Source organism: Aotus nancymaae, unplaced genomic scaffold (assembly GCF_030222135.1).
Source record: "Aotus nancymaae isolate 86718 unplaced genomic scaffold, 86718_ANA_hifiasm-v0.15.2.pri h1tg000041l, whole genome shotgun sequence".
Lineage (NCBI taxonomy): Eukaryota > Metazoa > Chordata > Mammalia > Primates > Aotidae > Aotus > Aotus nancymaae.
Window position 1 is genome coordinate 10,438,643 of NW_026988455.1, and position 16,883 is coordinate 10,455,525.

Genomic DNA, 16,883 nt, shown 5'->3' on the forward strand with positions numbered 1-16,883 from the left:
CCGCAGACGAAAGTCCCCTTCAAATGGATGCCTTTCTGGAATTGACCTATTTTGAGTTTAGCTGTTACCAGAAGGGTTCAGAATTTCGAATGCTCTTAAATGCATTTACTTTTCAGACAAAGTGGAAATTGAGTGCATAATCCACGTGGGTTCCAGATTCAGGTTAAATTTAGAAATTTGGAGAGTTGTGGAGAGAAGAAATGTGTAATTAGTCAATCGTTGGTCTTACAGGTTTGTCTGAATCCAGGTTAATTATGTTTCCTTCTTTATTAAATAATAATTTGTATATCCAGGTTAGTTTTACAAATTAGATCAGACCCTCACCACATTTGAGAATCGAATCAGAGTCAGAATGATTTGTCCCCTTTGCTGCTTTCGTACCACCCTTTAGTAAACAGTCCTCAAGAATGTCCTTATGTCAGGAAGGGGAGGCCTCAGAAATTTTAACAAGAATTCCAAGCTCACTGTAAATGTTTTGTTTAATGGTTTATTCAAATCCAGATAGTAATCCTACCAAAATGCCAGTCTATATTTCAGCTCCTCTTTCTTGGAGTCTTTGGAATGGTGAGAAAACAGGAAGAAGAGAGCTGTTTAACATTCCCGTAATTATTAATAATAGGAAATTTATCCTGTCTGCTGATAAAACTTGGTCATTGGAGCCAAGGAAAGGTACCATTCATTCACTAAAGGAAAGACCAGTAGATAGCCAGGCATGGTGGCACGTGCCTGTAGTCCCAGCTACTCTGGGGGCTGAGGCAGGAGAATCACTTGAACCTGGGAGGCGGGGGTTGCAGTGACCAGAGATTGTGCCACTGCACTCCAGCCTGGGCAACACAGTGAGTGAGACTCTGTCTCAGAAAAAAGACAAACAAAAAACAATGGAACATTAGGCTAAGCTTTTAACACATTATATTTAATATTTACTGGAATACTTCTAAAAACATAGTCTTTTTTGCTTTGTTTTATTTTGGTAACTAAATGAATGCTGGGTTAGCCATAAATGTAGCTTGCTGCATTTCTATTTCTTGTGTTCTACATCACTGAATAATTAAAAAAAAAAAGTAGTTCCAAAACATTTCCAATTAAAAAGGAAGCCATAACATATTTATTAGGGGAAGTCAACGGGAGAGGTAGTGAGGAAAGTACCAGAAACTATCAACAGGTGTTTTGGTTACAGTGAACAAAGAATCAGCTTGATATGCAATTCCTGGGAAGAGTTTGTAAATTCCTGAAGGAGGGTGAGAGCTGGAGGGGACACAGTGAGCGGAAATGGTGAGCGGAAATCGGTGGTTCCTGAGGCACAGAGGACTTGGGTTACCGGAGGCTTGCCCCCAGCTGAGGACCTGGAACGATTCCTGAGCAAGTTGCTTTCTTGATAGACAAAGATACGTCTGCAGGACCACTGCTGTTAATCTGTGGGGCAATAAGAATGGGTCCTAATGCAGGAAAGAGAGCAGGATGCAGTCAGAAGACATGGAACTTTTATCCCTAGAGGATATCATAACTGGAAAAATAGCTACCATTTATGAAGGCCTACCTGGTCTCTTTGCATTCATTATCTTGAATTTGCACTACAATTTTGCAAGAAAGATCGTAGTATTCTATTTTACAAATAAGGAAAATAAAGCTCAGGGAAATTAAGGAGTTTAATAAGGTTGCACAACTAGTAAGTGGAGGGGCTGAGTTTAGACCCAAGTCTGTCCTACTCTAATATGGATGCTTTTTCCACACGGCCCTCTCAAGGCTGTGTAAAATGCCAGAGGTCTTTCTGGAGCTGCACGTCCCCAAACTGCTAAATTTAAATTAATTAAAATTAAAGTTGAAAAATCAGTTCCTAAGTTGCACTACCCACATTTCAAGGGCCCCGTGACCACGTGTGGTTAGTGGCTGCTATATTGGACAGCACCAGTTAGAATTTTTTCATCATTGCAGAAAGTTCTATTAGTGCTGGTCTAGAGGTCATTCAGTTTTGCCCCTTTATTTGTTTTTTTTCCCCCCTTTTATGTTGCAAAGGAGAAAATGAGGGACAAAGAAAAGAAGTAACATATTCAGCATCAAACATCTAATTAATCTGGTTTTTTGGACTGACTGTTAGATTTTCCCATGGCCCACATTCTTCCCTTAAAAAAAAATTTAATGGAAATGTGAGAAATGAAATGACTCCTCTACTCTCCGAGCTTTGCCTGGACTTTAGATTCTTTCTCCTAAAGAATCTTTCATTTTCCCAGTTCAAAGGGCATGTCCGGATTAGTTTCCCCTAAGGAAATGAAAGATGTTTGTTGGAAAGGAATTCCATTCTTAATGTATGAAATAGCACTTGAATTCCCTCTGGTTCTTTCTCTGACTTCCTACCAAGTGCTTTTAATTGAACTTGCAGCTGCTAACCATTTGTCTTCCAAAGAAGACCAACTTCAGAACAGTTCAGATGACAGAGGGATGTATACTTTGAATGCAAGCAGCTGCCTGTTATTTGCTATTGATTCAAATGGCATTTGTGTTAGGGTCAAATAGGTTTAGATTGTGACCAAAATTACAACAAGATTTCTAACTTGTATGTTAAGATATATTAACAGTCATTGCACTGATATTTAGTGTATAACACATGCATACCAGGCACTGGGTTGCAAGGTGAACTAAAGGGACTTTTGTTGAAATGGAAAAAGATGTTGATGTTATGGACAAGTGGAATGCAGTTTAAATTCCTGTCTAAATTATATTGCTGGTATTTGCCATCCGTGTAGCTTCCTATTTAGCCTTGAAATTCAGTAAAAGCCTCCGTGTGGATCATAGCTCTGAAGTGAGGAGTCATGTGCAAATGTCCTTTTAGTAGATGCTATTAAAAGGCATTTAAATTATACACTCCAGTGTCTAAATGACAGTCTGAAGTGTATGTGTGTTTGGAGGATGGGCAAGTGGGAGCAAAAGGAGGCATTGTGCAGGGGTGATTGATATTTTTAAGAAGCCTAAATGTAATATTTGATTTCAGTATAACTAACAGCCTCATGGTTTAGAAAAGTTGTCTATCAAAAACAGAGAAATTGAGGTTTTGGTTTCTTCTTAAAGAAATGTTCAAGTCATGTATGTGAGTATGCTCAGAGAGATTAAAAATGGAGAGAAATTGAAATGGTGGCAAGGTATCCAGGAAAGTGCCTGTTTTCCCTGAGAGTGCAAGGGCAGGAGTGGAAAGGACTTTAAAGATGATGGCAACAGCTAGAAGGGGTCCCTAGGAGCTCTGACACCTGGATTTTTAAAATTTAATTTAATTTAAATTTAATTTTAAATTAAATTAAATTTTTAAAAATAATTTAAATTAAATTAAATTTAAATTAAATTAAATTTATTTATTTTTTCTATTTTTGTTCCCTTTTTCAATATCCATTGCTGACTTATTTTTTATTTTAGTTTTTTAGCGACAGGGTTTTTCCATGTTGGTCAGGCTGGTCTTGAATTCCCGACCTCAGGTGGTCCGCCTGCCTTGGCCTCCCAAAATGTTGGGATTACAGGTGTGAACCACCGCGCCTGGCCAATACCTGACTTTTCTAACTGCCCAACGTCACAGGGTTGGGGAGCAGAGCATCTAGAGGACTCCATGTATTTTGTAGTATAGGGTCTAACTTCTAGAAAGTCAGAAATAGGCTTCTGAGAGTTTTGGAGTCAACAGGCCTGAATGCAGAATGGTCAGAGGAAGATGCCTATTCCTCTCAGAGTGATGCTGATTTTGGGGGACCAGCAGTGCAGTGAAAAGCCCAATTTCCCCATCTGCTTTTGAATGTTTCTACCCCCTCAAGCGTTTCATTTGAATCCAGAGACTAACCACTCTTCCAGAGGGTCTAAAAGTCTTCAGGCTTCAGAATTTTTAGGCTATAGTACTTTGGAATAACTGTGCCTTGTGGAGAATAAAAGTGTGAGATCTGAGTTCTTTTCCTGGTAGTGAACCTGCTAAGTCACTGCATGACTAACTCTGTGCCTAGGGTTTCTTCTCTGCAAAGTGAGAGTGATGGTAATGGCTTCCTACCTTTCAGGGTTTGTATATGAGCTCCACATGGTTTCATGGGTTACCACTCAGCATACTTTCAAGCTTCAAGTAGATAGTAAGAAGATTATATTTTATTTTTAAAAGGAATCTTGGATGTCTTCTGTTGTAATCTTATTTTGAATCCAGGGCTACAAAGAAGGGCTAAGGCTAGACATGGCTCATGCCTATAGTTCCAGCTACTTAGAAAGCTGAGGCAGGAGGATTACTTGAGCCCAGAAGGTTGGGGCTGCAGTGAGCTATGGTTGTGCCACTACACCTGAGCCTGGGCATCAGAGAAAGAAGACCCTGTCTCTTAAAAACAAAACAAAAGAAAATAAAAACCAAAGAAAGGTTAAGAGAAGTTGGCTATGACACAGTAGGTTCTATTTGGAATTTTGTGACTTTTGAGTAACATAACCTAAAGGCTGTGTGGCACAATGGAAAGGCTTTGTAGCCAGCAGACTTGAGTTTGAATTCTAACCCTGCCTTACTATGTCTGTGGTCTTGTGCAAGTGCTTTCACACCCTTGAGTCTGTTCCCACATCTGTAAAATGGACATAACAACACTTATCCAACAGAAAGGATTCATAGACACTCTGTGTGTAAACTGCTTTTTGTGATTAACAAGACTAATGGTAACAGCCACGATTAGATCCCCAGCACAGGATGCCTTACTTTCTATCAGGTGAAGAGAGAAAATTCTCGGCTCCCAAAGAACTTCCAGTGACAGGCTCTTCAGCTGCTCTTTATCCAACAGACTTAGAATAGAGACAACACCGGGCATACTTGCAATTTTTTAGGATGTGCAGGAAGCAAAAGAATTATTTTCAGTGAAACAGGAGTCTGCAAAAGGTGCCTTAGGAAACAACTGCCACACAGTACATCCCAATATAGACTCCTCCCAGCTTCTCTAGGACAACCATCTGCCTGACAGGCCCCACCCAGGAAGCCCAGTTTTCTTCTCCCAAGAGTTTAAGGAGGATTTCCTGATGTGTGTATGTGTGTTGTATGGTTGTGTTCGGGGGGGGTGGGGGGGTCAAGAAGCGTGTTATTTGGGTTGGTAGTCACTGAATTTTGGTGGCATAACTGGAAGGCAACACTCCCTTCCTGTGGCTGAAGCCAGATGTTGGGGTTCAGCTCATGGTTCATCCAGACATCTTCCTCATTGGGTCCTGGCCTCTGCTTATACTGTGTCTTCTACTGAGGATTTCGTTCTCCACCTCCAATATATGTATGTTGAAATCGTAATCTTATGTCAAAGCTCAACTTGGAGGTCATGTTTTCTGTAAATCCATCACAGACCTCTCCTCCACCCCATTTGGGCAGCAGTCATCTGCTCCACTCTCCGGAGCACTCTGTACATATTCCATCACACTTCGGTTACTTATGTAATTAGTCAGCAGAAGATACTCCTCTCCAAAGGGTAAGACCCTACTAACCCCTGTGAAGCCTGGCTTAGAGTTTATGAGGGGTGATTCTTTTCAGTTTATAATTTCTTGGCACAGGACGGTCACAGTGTTGGTGGTAACTCTAGCATCTGTTCTGGGAGGCTCTGTATGTTCTTCATTGTTCATACATCCATTTATTTCTTCACTGAGCCACATGAGGCATGTGGGATGTATGTTATCTCTGCTTGATACATCAGGAAACTGATTCTGGTTAAAGGTCTTGTGCATGCCATACAGGCAGCTAAGAGTGCCTATAGTTCTTTGTACTACGTTTTCAGTAAACAGTCCCATCCCAGCCCAAAAGAGGAAACATTTGGGAAGCATATACTGGTGGTGACATCTTCCCTATTCTGTGGTGTTCTCTTAGCCTTATGCCTGGCACAGAGGAGGGCTCTGAGAATGTTTGGGCCGGATGGATCTAGGAGCCTCTTTTGCATGCCGAGCTGCATACTTATCCCTAACAAATGTTCGTTTCTTTGATGGATATGTGACATGGGTTGCTGAATTTACATGGCACCTGGTGGCTTCTCACACTCCCCCGCCACGCCTCTGGGGACTAGGATGGGACAGATGGCCACAGACAGGATTCTCAGCTCTGCAAATCACATTTGGGAAAAAGTTAAGTTTGTGCAATAACACAATTTTGGTAACATGGTTTCAAGCTGCTGGTAAATTCTTTAACACTTTCTGGATAAATCACACTTCATCAGAACTCACTTGGGAACAGAGTTTAATTTCACTATAGGTGGCTGTGATTCCCACCCACCAGTCCTCCCACCCCCGCTAATATATCTAGGCTGATAAGGTGAATGCTTTGCTGAGCCAGGCTATTTCTGGGCCCAAGATAGAATTACATTATGTTATTTATTTTTATTTGTATTGTTTCTGTATATTTTTCAATTACAGACCCTTTGAAAGAAGAATTATGTTAAGCATCTGTTTCCCCACCAGCACCTTTAATTCCTTCTCCCCGGAGTATAACCACTTGTCCTTAAAATGACAGAGGTGGAAAAGATCTTGATAGTTCATCCTCCTGTATGTGTATATGAAGAGGTTGAGGCCCAGAAGTACTGGGCAGCCTATTTGGTTGTCAGATGGCTGGTCAAGACCTGCATCTGGATCCGTCGACTTCTCTCCTGTGAAGGGCTCTTGTTTTTTGCCCTGCCCTACTGCTTACCCTTGTCTTCTGTCTTATACCTAGGGGAGAGTCTATGGCATGTTCAGTTTGAAATGAATAAAAAAGTAAATACTTGCTCATTGTTAAAGGATCCCAACACACAGAGAACTAATTTCCTGTTAAACCTTACATTTTCTCTTGACATATCTTTGGTAAGGACCATTAAAGGCTTGACAGATTTCTGTACAGTGACATGCACCCCTAGGGGTTAACTCTCTGTGGGTTTGAGTGATAGGATTTAACTCTTAGGAAAAAGGGGAAAAAAGAAAGAAGATCAATAAGTGTCTGAAATAATACAGTTGTGTCTTTTGGCTCTAAAAATCACCATATTTTGATGTTTCAAATATGTCAGACCTAAAGGTAGGTATCCAGACTGCTGAAGATTATTTTTTTATTTTAATTTTTTATTTTTTTTTAAGAGACAGGGTCTTGCTGTGTTGCCCAGGCTGAAGTGCAGTGGCTGTTCACAGGCGCGATCCCACTACTGATCAGCACGGGAGTTTTGACCTGCTCCGTTTCTGACCTGGGCCAGTTCGCCCCTCCTTAGGCAACCTGGTGGTCCCCCGCTTCCGGGAGGTCACCATATTGATGCTGAACTTAGTGCAGACACCCGATTGATAGCGCACTACAGCCCAGAACTCCTGGGCTCAAGTGATCCTCCCACCTCAGCCTCCTGAGTAGCTGGGACTACAGGCACGCGCTGCCATGCCTGGCTGCTGAAGATTATTAAAATGTAACAATAGGTCCAAGTCTGGAACTTGAAAAAATTTCTCATTTGTCAAAGAAGTTCCAGTATTCTACATTCTCTTGCTAATAAATTTGGGGAGCCTTGGGAGCTCAGCAACTGGTGTGCCATCGACAGGATTGAGTTCTTCTCTTGTCTGGGTAGGTCTAAGTGGGAACTTTTGGTAGGGACACACAGTCTAGTGAGACTTTATACGTGAACTACTCAGGAGACAGATCACTTGGCAGGGATGTGGTAATCTTCATACACATCTGTTCTGCTTCGCCAGCTACATGGTAAGCCTCTGCAGTTGAAGAGTTCAGCCTTGGCCGGGCGCGGTGGCTCAAGCCTGTAATCCCAGCACTTTGGGAGGCCGAGGCGGGTGGATCACGAGGTCAAGAGATCGAGACCATCCTGGTCAACATGGTGAAACCCCGTCTCTACTAATACAAAAAATTAGCTGGGCACGGTGGCGCGTGCCTGTAATCCCAGCTACTCAGGAGGCTGAGGCAGGAGAATTGCCTGAACCCAGGAGGCGGAGATTGCGGTGAGCCGAGATCGCGCCATTGCGCTCCAGCCTGGGTATCAAGAGCGAAACTCCGTCTCGAAAAAAAAAAAAAAAAAAAAAAAAAAAAAAAAAAAGAGTTCAGCCTTGATGCCCCATCTCTCTCCCAGTCCTGCCAGGTACTAGTTGATCAGTAAATGTGAAATGAATGAAAACCAGTGTTAGCTTACAGAGCTTCTGTGGGACAGAAGCTTTGCTCAGTTGAGTTTTCATCAATATCAAATGCAATGTTGTGTGCATTGAGTTTCTTGATAATTATTATTATTATTATTTTTTTTAAAGATGGGGTTTCTTTTTTTTTTTTTTTTTGAGACGGAGTTTCGCTCTTGTTACCCAGGCTGGAGTGTAATGGTGCAATCTCGGCTCACCGCAACCTCCGCCTCCTGGGTTCAGGCAATTATCCTGCCTCAGCCTCCTGAGTAGCTGGGATTACAGGCACACACCACCGTGCCCAGCTAATTTTTTTTGTATTTTTAGTAGAGTCAGGGTTTCACCATGTTGACCAGGATGGTCTCGATCTCTTGACCTCGTGATCCACCTGCCTCGGCCTCCCAAAGTGCTGGGATTACAGGCGTGAGCCACCGCGCCCGGCCAAAAGATGGGGTTTCACCATGATGGCCAGGCTGGTCTTAAACTCCTGACCTCAGGTGATCCACCTACCTCAGCCTCCCAAAGTGCTAGGATTACAGGCGTGAGCCACCGCACCCGGCGATAATTATCCTTGAGTCTTTTTTGTTTGTTTTGTTTTGTTTTTGATTGATTAAGCAATGCTGAACTGGTTGGAGCCCCCAGATGTGACCAAGAGATGTGACTCCTGCCTGGGCTATGGGTAGTGTGCTTAATACGGGGCCTGGCATGAAGGAAGTTGGGAGTATTATCTGGTCTACTAGAGTTTAGTTACCAGGTTGTAAATGACTATGGTGGGTATGGATGTCATGAATATACTAATGGTCTGAGGGTCTGAAAGAGTTAAAGCTCCTCTCAGAATAGCCCAGGCAGCTCCCAGGAAGTAGCTTCTGAGGCAGGATGTGGCAAACCAGTGGGTAAATGAGAGCCTGTCTCCTTTGGAAGAAAAGGAAGTAGGTGGGGAGAAGTGATGAGGAAGAGCTTGGTAGAGAAATCTTTTTATCTGCTTCTTTTTTAAATGCCAGACAGACCCTGCAGATTTTTGACCCAAAGTGACCAAAGTCCTAAGAACTCCAGTAATACTGGTTTTGCTGTTTAGGTCTAAATAACTCAAGTTTAAGATCCACTAGAATGTTGTTTCAATAGATTTTCTTTTCTTTTTTTTTTTTTTTGAGACAGAGTTTTGCTCTTGTTACCCAGGCTGGAGTGCAATGGCGCGATCTCGGCTCACCGCAACCTCTGCCTCCTGGGTTCAGGCAATTCTCCTGCCTCAGCCTCCTGAGTAGCTGGGACTACAGGCACGCACCACTATGCCCAGCTAATTTTTTGTATTTTTAGTAGAGACGGGGTTTCACCATGTTGACCAGGATGGTCTTGATCTCTTGCGTGATACACCCGCCTCAGCCTCCCAAAGTGCTGGGATTACAGGCGTGAGCCACCGTGCCCGGCTTAGGTTTTGTTTTCTAATTTTGATCATTGGTGTATTCTTTTTTTTTTTTTTGAGACGGAGTTTCACTCTTGATACCCAGGCTGGAGCGCAATGGCGCGATCTCGGCTCACCGCAATCTCCGCCTCCTGGGTTCAGGCAATTCTCCTGCCTCAGCCTCCTGAGTAGCTGGGATTACAGGCACGCGCCACCGTGCCCAGCTAATTTTTTGTATTAGTAGAGACGGGGTTTCACCATGTTGACCAGGATGGTCTCGATCTCTTGACCTCGTGATCCACCCGCCTCGGCCTCCCAAAGTGCTGGGATTACAGGCTTGAGCCACCGCGCCCGGCGATCATTGGTGTATTCTTTAGTGCACTTTCAAGATTCACAGTGAATGTGGTATCATCCAAAATCACATTCTTTTCTAACCAAGAATAAGTCATAAGAAAAGATAAATACATATTTTAGAAAAGTACCTCTTTAATGTGTTTGCCTATTTATCCATTTTAAAATACATTCCCATCCATTCTCTGTCCAGGTGCTCATAACAGTCCCTTGTGATACAGGACAAGAGTGTGCTTCCATTTAAGGCAGGAGAAAGATCTTGCCCACGGTCAGATAACCAGTTACCAGCAGAGTTAATAGAGGGCTCCAGACCTGACTTCAAGTTCAAGTTCCCACAATTTTGGTTCTTTTTGTTAAGAACATAGTTTATACGTTGGAGACAAATTATTAATGGAGGCTACAATTTTGCAAATAAAAATAGCCCTCAAAAATTCAGTAATGTATATATGAAATGAAATAGGTGCACTGAATTTGGTGAGCTTTGGTGTTACTGTAAAAGCAACTATCCTTTTTAAACTTGTTGCACAGATAATAATGTAAATCAGTGTTGTGTTTAGGAATCAGCTCCAGAACTACAGTTTGATATGTGGAAACACCTCTGCCTTTTCTATGGGCTAGTAGACATAATGGGCTGGACTTTGCTATACTGTGAAAGGCTTCTTTGACCAGGTAATGAAAGAGTTAAGCACCTAAAATTGAAGTCTTCAGGAGGCTTACAAGGATCTGAAAGGTTGAACTCAGCAATTTTTAGACTTCAGTTTTCTGCACAGCTCTTCTACTCAAGGAAGCCAGTATCTCCTGTGTTTGTGTAGCTCTTGACTCCATTTCTTTGAAGGTTTCAAATGATAGTTTTTATACTCACCCAGATGTTTACTCTGCCTGAGCACATTGTGGGTGATTTGGCTCAAAAGCTGCATACTTAGATTGCATCCTGTTCACACTGATATCTTACATGCGTCTTAGGTATTTAAATATTATTAAATATTCATTTTTTTCCCTCTGAGACAGAGTCTTACTCTGTCCCCTAGGCTGGAGCACCGTGGGCGGATCATGAGGTCAGGGATTTGAGACCAGCCTGGCAATCATGGTGAAACCCCGTCTCTACTGAAAAATAAAAAATTTAGCTGGGCGTGGTGGTGCATGCCTGTAATCCTAGCTACTGAGGAGACAGGCAGTAGAATTGCTTGAACCTGGGAGGTGGAGATTGCAGTGAGCTGAGATTGCACCACTGCACTGTACTTCTGATTACAATTTTATTGTCGCAAAAAGGGTACAAATCAGGAGCAGCCAAAAAAAGAGGCATATAGGGTGAGGCCTGGGAGGGTCCCAGATGTAAAGCTTCTGGTGTCCTCACCTCTTGGAATTAGGACACAGTCATTCTCTTAGTACATTGATGGGTAACAGTGTGCACAGAGTATTGTTAAACAGGGAAGCTCACTTGAGCTTTAGTGTCCAGAGTTTTTATTGGGGTCCCATTACGTAGGAATAATTGCTTGAATCATTGGCCATGTGATTGAACTCAATCTCTAGCCCCTTTACTCACTGCACCTTAGGCTGTATTACATGGCTCAGAGCCCCAACCTTGTCATCACATGACTGGTCCTTCTGGTATGGCCAGCCCCCATCCTGAAGCAGCTTCCTAAGTCTAAGATGATGACAAGAGCCATGAATGTAGAGGATATCAAAAGGGCAAGTGTAAAGAATTAAAAAAAAAAAAAATTCCTTCATCATAAATAAGGTTAAAAAAAGAAGAAAATAAGAATAAAAGAGGAGACCCAAAAACCCCAAGACAGTCCCAGATCCCTGCTTTAAGCAAACTGTAGGTGCACATTGAGTCACCTTATTAGCATAAACTATCAGGGCTCACCATGAATAACAAAGACACTCCTAATACTCCAAAGATTTAGAGGTTACCTCCCAGAAACCAGGGACAAAAGCCAGCCAGATTCTTTATTATACAACATCCTCCTAACTCCCAAAGCTGTCTAATCCTCATCTTTGTGATGTGGTAAATGAGATCCACCTGGATGCCCAGCTAGAAACCTGGAATCGCCCTCAGCTCCTCCCTCTCTCCCCCCATATCCAAATCATAGCCCAGTCTTGCCAACTCTACCTTCAGTTTCTGTCCCAGCTCTTTATTGCCTGGCTGCTGTGGTGGTCAAGCTCTCATCTTGTCTTGTTTTCCTATTGCCTTCAAGCTGACTTCCCTGCCTTGGCTCTCCCATTTCTAAGTTGCCAGACTCTTGGTTCCAAAATATAAAACTGATCTTGTTACTTTCTTCAGAATTTGCTGTTGCAGAACAATATGTATAATTCCATTTTCGTTAAACAAAACATACTATATATATTCACTGGAAATATATTTAGAAGAAACCTAGAAGCGTATATATTCTACAGTGTTAACAGTAGTTATCTGAGGGAAGGTGGAACATAGAGTTTTACTTTAGACTGCACAATTCTTTTTTTCTTTTTTTGAGACAGAGTCTAGCTCTGTTGCCCAGGCTGGAGTGCAATGGCACGATCTCGGCTCACTGCAACCTCTTACTCCTGGGTTCAAGCGATTCTTCTGCCTCAGCCTCCCAAGTAGCTGGGACTACAGGCATGAGCCACCATTCCAGGCTAATGTTTATATTTTTAGTAGAGATGGGGTTTCACCATGTTGGCCAGGATGGTCTCGATCTCTTGACCTCGTGATCCACCGGCCTCGGCCTCCCAAAGTGCTGGGATTACAGGCATGAACCACTGTGCCCGGCCTTAGACTACACATTTATAGACTGGTTGGATTTTTTTCTTGTAAAGAGCACACGTTAATTTTTTTAGGCCTGATAATATTATAGAAGTCACCCTAGCTCTGCACTTGCCTTCTAAATCTAATTCCTTAGCATAGCATGGTATGCTGTGCCCATCACAGTGGAGCCCAGTTTACTGGGAGCCCCATCTTGGCACTCACCTGGATGCATCCACTCTTTGGCCACTTGGAATGACTTGTAACGTTGAGTGCTGTTTTGCACATGGTGATCCCTAAGCCTGGATTGCTTTTCTCTTCGTATCTGCTCTGAACACTGATATTCTTCAGGATTAAACTTGGGCATTATATTTTCTGACCTTCACTTTCCCTCCCTTATCTTAGGTGGAATTAGGCAGTTTTCTGTATGTTCCCATAGCCCCCAATGCCTACCTTGCTTTTAGCATTTTGACCTACCCTACCCTGGAGGTTGTTGCTATACTTGTTGTGGAGTTGCTGCTTTACTTGTTAGTGTCCTTTCCTATGTTTGGCTTACATTGTGATACACACTACCACCCCCCACACACAACCACACCCCCCTCACAGACACAGCCAAACACACACACACATACACACATCCCTCTGAGACTGCCTTGTGAGGGCAGGGATCTTGTCTTCATAGCCTAGTCTCTAGCATATATAACTCTTGTCATGGAGTAGATGCTCCGTAGTAAATCTGCATTGTATTTTCACAGCTGTAGGCATAAATGGATAGAGTTCCACTCAAGTTCCCTATCCCCATGCCCTTTTCTAGATTGGAGCACTCCCCAAGGTTTACATTCTCATGGTCAGTTCTGCTGTGGGACTCACATTTCCCTTTCTGTGTTTTTTCTCTTCTTTTTGCTCTGTTCTTGAACCAGCTTGGAAATTGGTCCCTTTTTCTTGGTTTCCACTAAACAACAGTAAGAACAAAATATACACAAAGCTATTTGTGTGCACAGCAGATTGGACTTGGAAGGTCTGAGGTGGGGAGGGTGTATTATATTACAGTAATACAGACAACTTAAAATCTAATGGTATTAGGTGTCTTTGGTCTTAAATGACCTTTGCTACCCTGCCACAGTATGTCCTTTCCTTCTGTTCTTGCTGCTCTTAATGACTCCTGAAACAAGCTTTTCTCATTTTATTTTGCAACGTAATTCAGTTCTCCAGCTCCACCTCTACATGCTGTTCAGGCCTGCTTCTGCCCACACCAAGGCTCAGGAACAGGCCTTTCTAAACTGGACAAGCTTTCTGGTCCTCTAGTAGGACCAGATCCCACTGTGAACAGGTATTGTTAGCACAAAAACTTATTTCCCCACCCGCATCTTTTTTCAGAAGACAGAAGCAAGCACTATCAGTTTTGGTTTTAATTAAGTTTCCTTCCATGATATTACTTCTTCTAGGTAGGTTTTGACTTTACTAGGCCAATTGCTGTTACTAGTAGTTTTATACCCTAGTTTAAGATGTTGAATGCTGGCCAAGTGCAGTGGCTCACACAGGTAATCCCAGCACTTTCGGAGGCTTAGCTGGGTGGATCACCTGAGCCCTAGAAGTTTGAGACCAACCTGGGCAACATGATGAAACTCTGTCTCTACAGAAGATTACAAAAATTAGCTGGCCATAGTGGCATGTGCCTGTAGTCCACCTACTCGAGAAGCTGAGGTGAGAGGGAGGACCTGAGCCCAGGAGATCAAGGCTGCACTGCACTCCAGCCTGGACAACAAAGTGAGACCCTGTCTCAAAAAAAACAAAAAACAAATGTTTAAGTGAGCACCTATATTGACTTGCACTTCTGATCCTGAAATCAGGATTCCCTGAAGGTTGCTGGAGAGTGTTCTGGGGGTTGGGTTTTTCCCAGAGGTGATATGTGCTCAGGATGAATTTGCTGACCTTCCTGTATATATTTGGGCAGGGAGAAGGGTCCACCTGAAACAAACAGCTGTTCTTGTATGTAAGAGGGAAGCAAGTCTGGAGAATTGACAATTTCTCCTGTGGACTAGAATTGGTGACACATTTTGAGTGCTGTGTTTCGTGTGACTGCATCTTCATCTGACTGCCCTTATATGTGCTTCTGGGCACTGGCCATTGACCTTTGCCTTGGGGACTCGACCGTCCTCATGGTTCTGTTAAAGGTGGAGACTGTCCAGGTTCTTGGCATCTTGAACAAAGAATTGGACAAAATGCACAAAGCAAGGAAGGGGTGAAGGGATTTATTGAAAATGGGAGCGGGCCTGAGCATAGGAGCTCAAAAGACACCGTTGCAGAATTTTTGGGAATTTAAATACCCCCTAGAAGATTCTGTTTGTTACTTTGGGTATGCCCTATGTAAATGGAGAAGATGAAGTAAAGCTATAAAGTCGTTTAAGGGCTGTGACCTATGGAGAGGATATTTCCTGTTATAGCTGAAGTGTGAACTGGCCTTATGTTCCCTACCTCCAGACCCTATTTTCCTGCCTCAGTTCTGAGTTACGAAGTTTAACTGATTGGGTCATATTGGATCCTGTACCTTCTCCCTCACTGAAGAGCAAACTGCACCCCTGATTAATAGACTAGCATGGGCCATTATTATACAAGGAGTTTCTAAAAAGGTCTTTCTCTTCTTTTAAATTTATTTGAACTATTTTGTTCTCATTATGACTGGAAGGATAAAAGATATTTTTCTATATTAGCTTGTCAAGAACAGGGAATGGGTAATGTCCAATACATCATCTTTCTAAGGCCATAGTCGGCCAGCTTGTCCTTTCAATAACAGCCAGCCCCACTGTTAAGTAGCTACCACCAGACCCAGAGCTCTCTCTGTTTATCTGATGCTGACCACATATTTATTGGATTTTCTGTCTGGGTTGCTCTTGGTGCTTTCTTCTTTTCAACATTTCCTGTCCCCTCCTCTCCACCCTTCCCACCCAAAATAGTGCCCCAGCTCTTTTATGTCCACCAGAATTTTTACTGCTTACTGCTGCCTGGGCAGTGTCCTTACTCTTCCCTTTCTTCCCTAGTCACAATATGTCAGCTTTGGGCCGGGCGTGGCAGCTCACTCCTGTAAACCCAGCACTTTGGGAGGAGTTAGAGACCAGCCTGGCCAACATGGTAAAACCTAGTATCTACTAAAAAATTAGAAAATTAGCCAGAAGTGGTGAAGCACATCTGTAATCCCAGCTACTTGGGAGGCTGAGGCACGAGAATTGCTTGAGCCTAGGAGGCGGAAGTAGCATTGAACCGAGATTGCGCCACTGCATTCCAGCCTGGGTGACAGAGCGAGACTCTGTCTCAGGAAAAAACAAAAAAGCATCAGCCTTGGATGTTTCTGTGAAAGGAGTCCCTCTTTGGGTAGATGTAATTTGTTGTCCTTCCTGGAACCTTTGTATTTTAGAAGGCCCCAACTGTATATCTTAAGGAATAAATCACACTTCTGGGGGAATTCCTGGTGTTGGGGATGAACTGGAGATTTTTTTTTTTTTTTTTTTTTTTTAGATGGAATCTTGCTCTGCTGCCCGGGCTGGAGTGCAGTGGCACAATCTTGGCTCACTGCAACCCCTGTCTCCTGGGTTCAAGTGATTCTCCTGCCTCAGCCTCCCGAATAGCTAGGATTATAGGCGCCTGCCACCACACTTGGCTAATTTTTGTATTTTTAGTAGAGACACCATGTTGGCCAGGCTGGTCTTGAACTCCTGACCTCAAGTGATCCCCTCACTTCGGCCTTCCAAAGTGCTGGGATTAAGGCATTAGCTACCACTCCTGGCCTGCTGGTGGGAGATTTTGATTGAAGGACAAGAATTCTTCAGCATGATGTGGAGAAAAACCAAAATTGGGAGTTCCAGCCCTAGCCCTGGGTATGTTACTTAACAGCTCCTGGCCTCTATTTCTATATCTGCAAAGTGGGAACAAGCAGACCTATTTTTTTTTTAATATTGTGAGAATGAAATGAGTTAATAGCAATATCATGCCTGACATTTAGGAAGCTCATCTCTTCAATTCCATTTTTCATTCTTTATCAGACTGTTGTGTCCCTCCTTTGTCCCCATCAAGTAAAGGTAATACTCTTTTTGCTTGTTAACAGAAATTTATTAATAGCGATTTACGTGTTGCTCACTAAAACTTTATTTCTTTTAACGATTTATAGAATTTAATTCTTACCAGTGCTTCCAAATATTCCATTTATTTATTTTTAAAGTTTTAGTTTAGGTTCAGGAGTATATGTGCAGGTTTTTTGCATAGGTAAACTCGTGTCACTGGGGCTTCTTGTACATAATTATTTAATCATCCAGGTACTGGGCCTAGTGCCCAGTA

General features: G+C 42.8%; 1 protein-coding gene across 2 annotated transcripts in view; it reads left to right on the top strand.

The window, feature by feature from the left end:
• MAP2K1 (mitogen-activated protein kinase kinase 1) overlaps positions 1–16,883 on the top strand; it is a 103,505-nt gene that overhangs the window by 15,539 nt on the left and 71,083 nt on the right. The window lies entirely within an intron of this gene.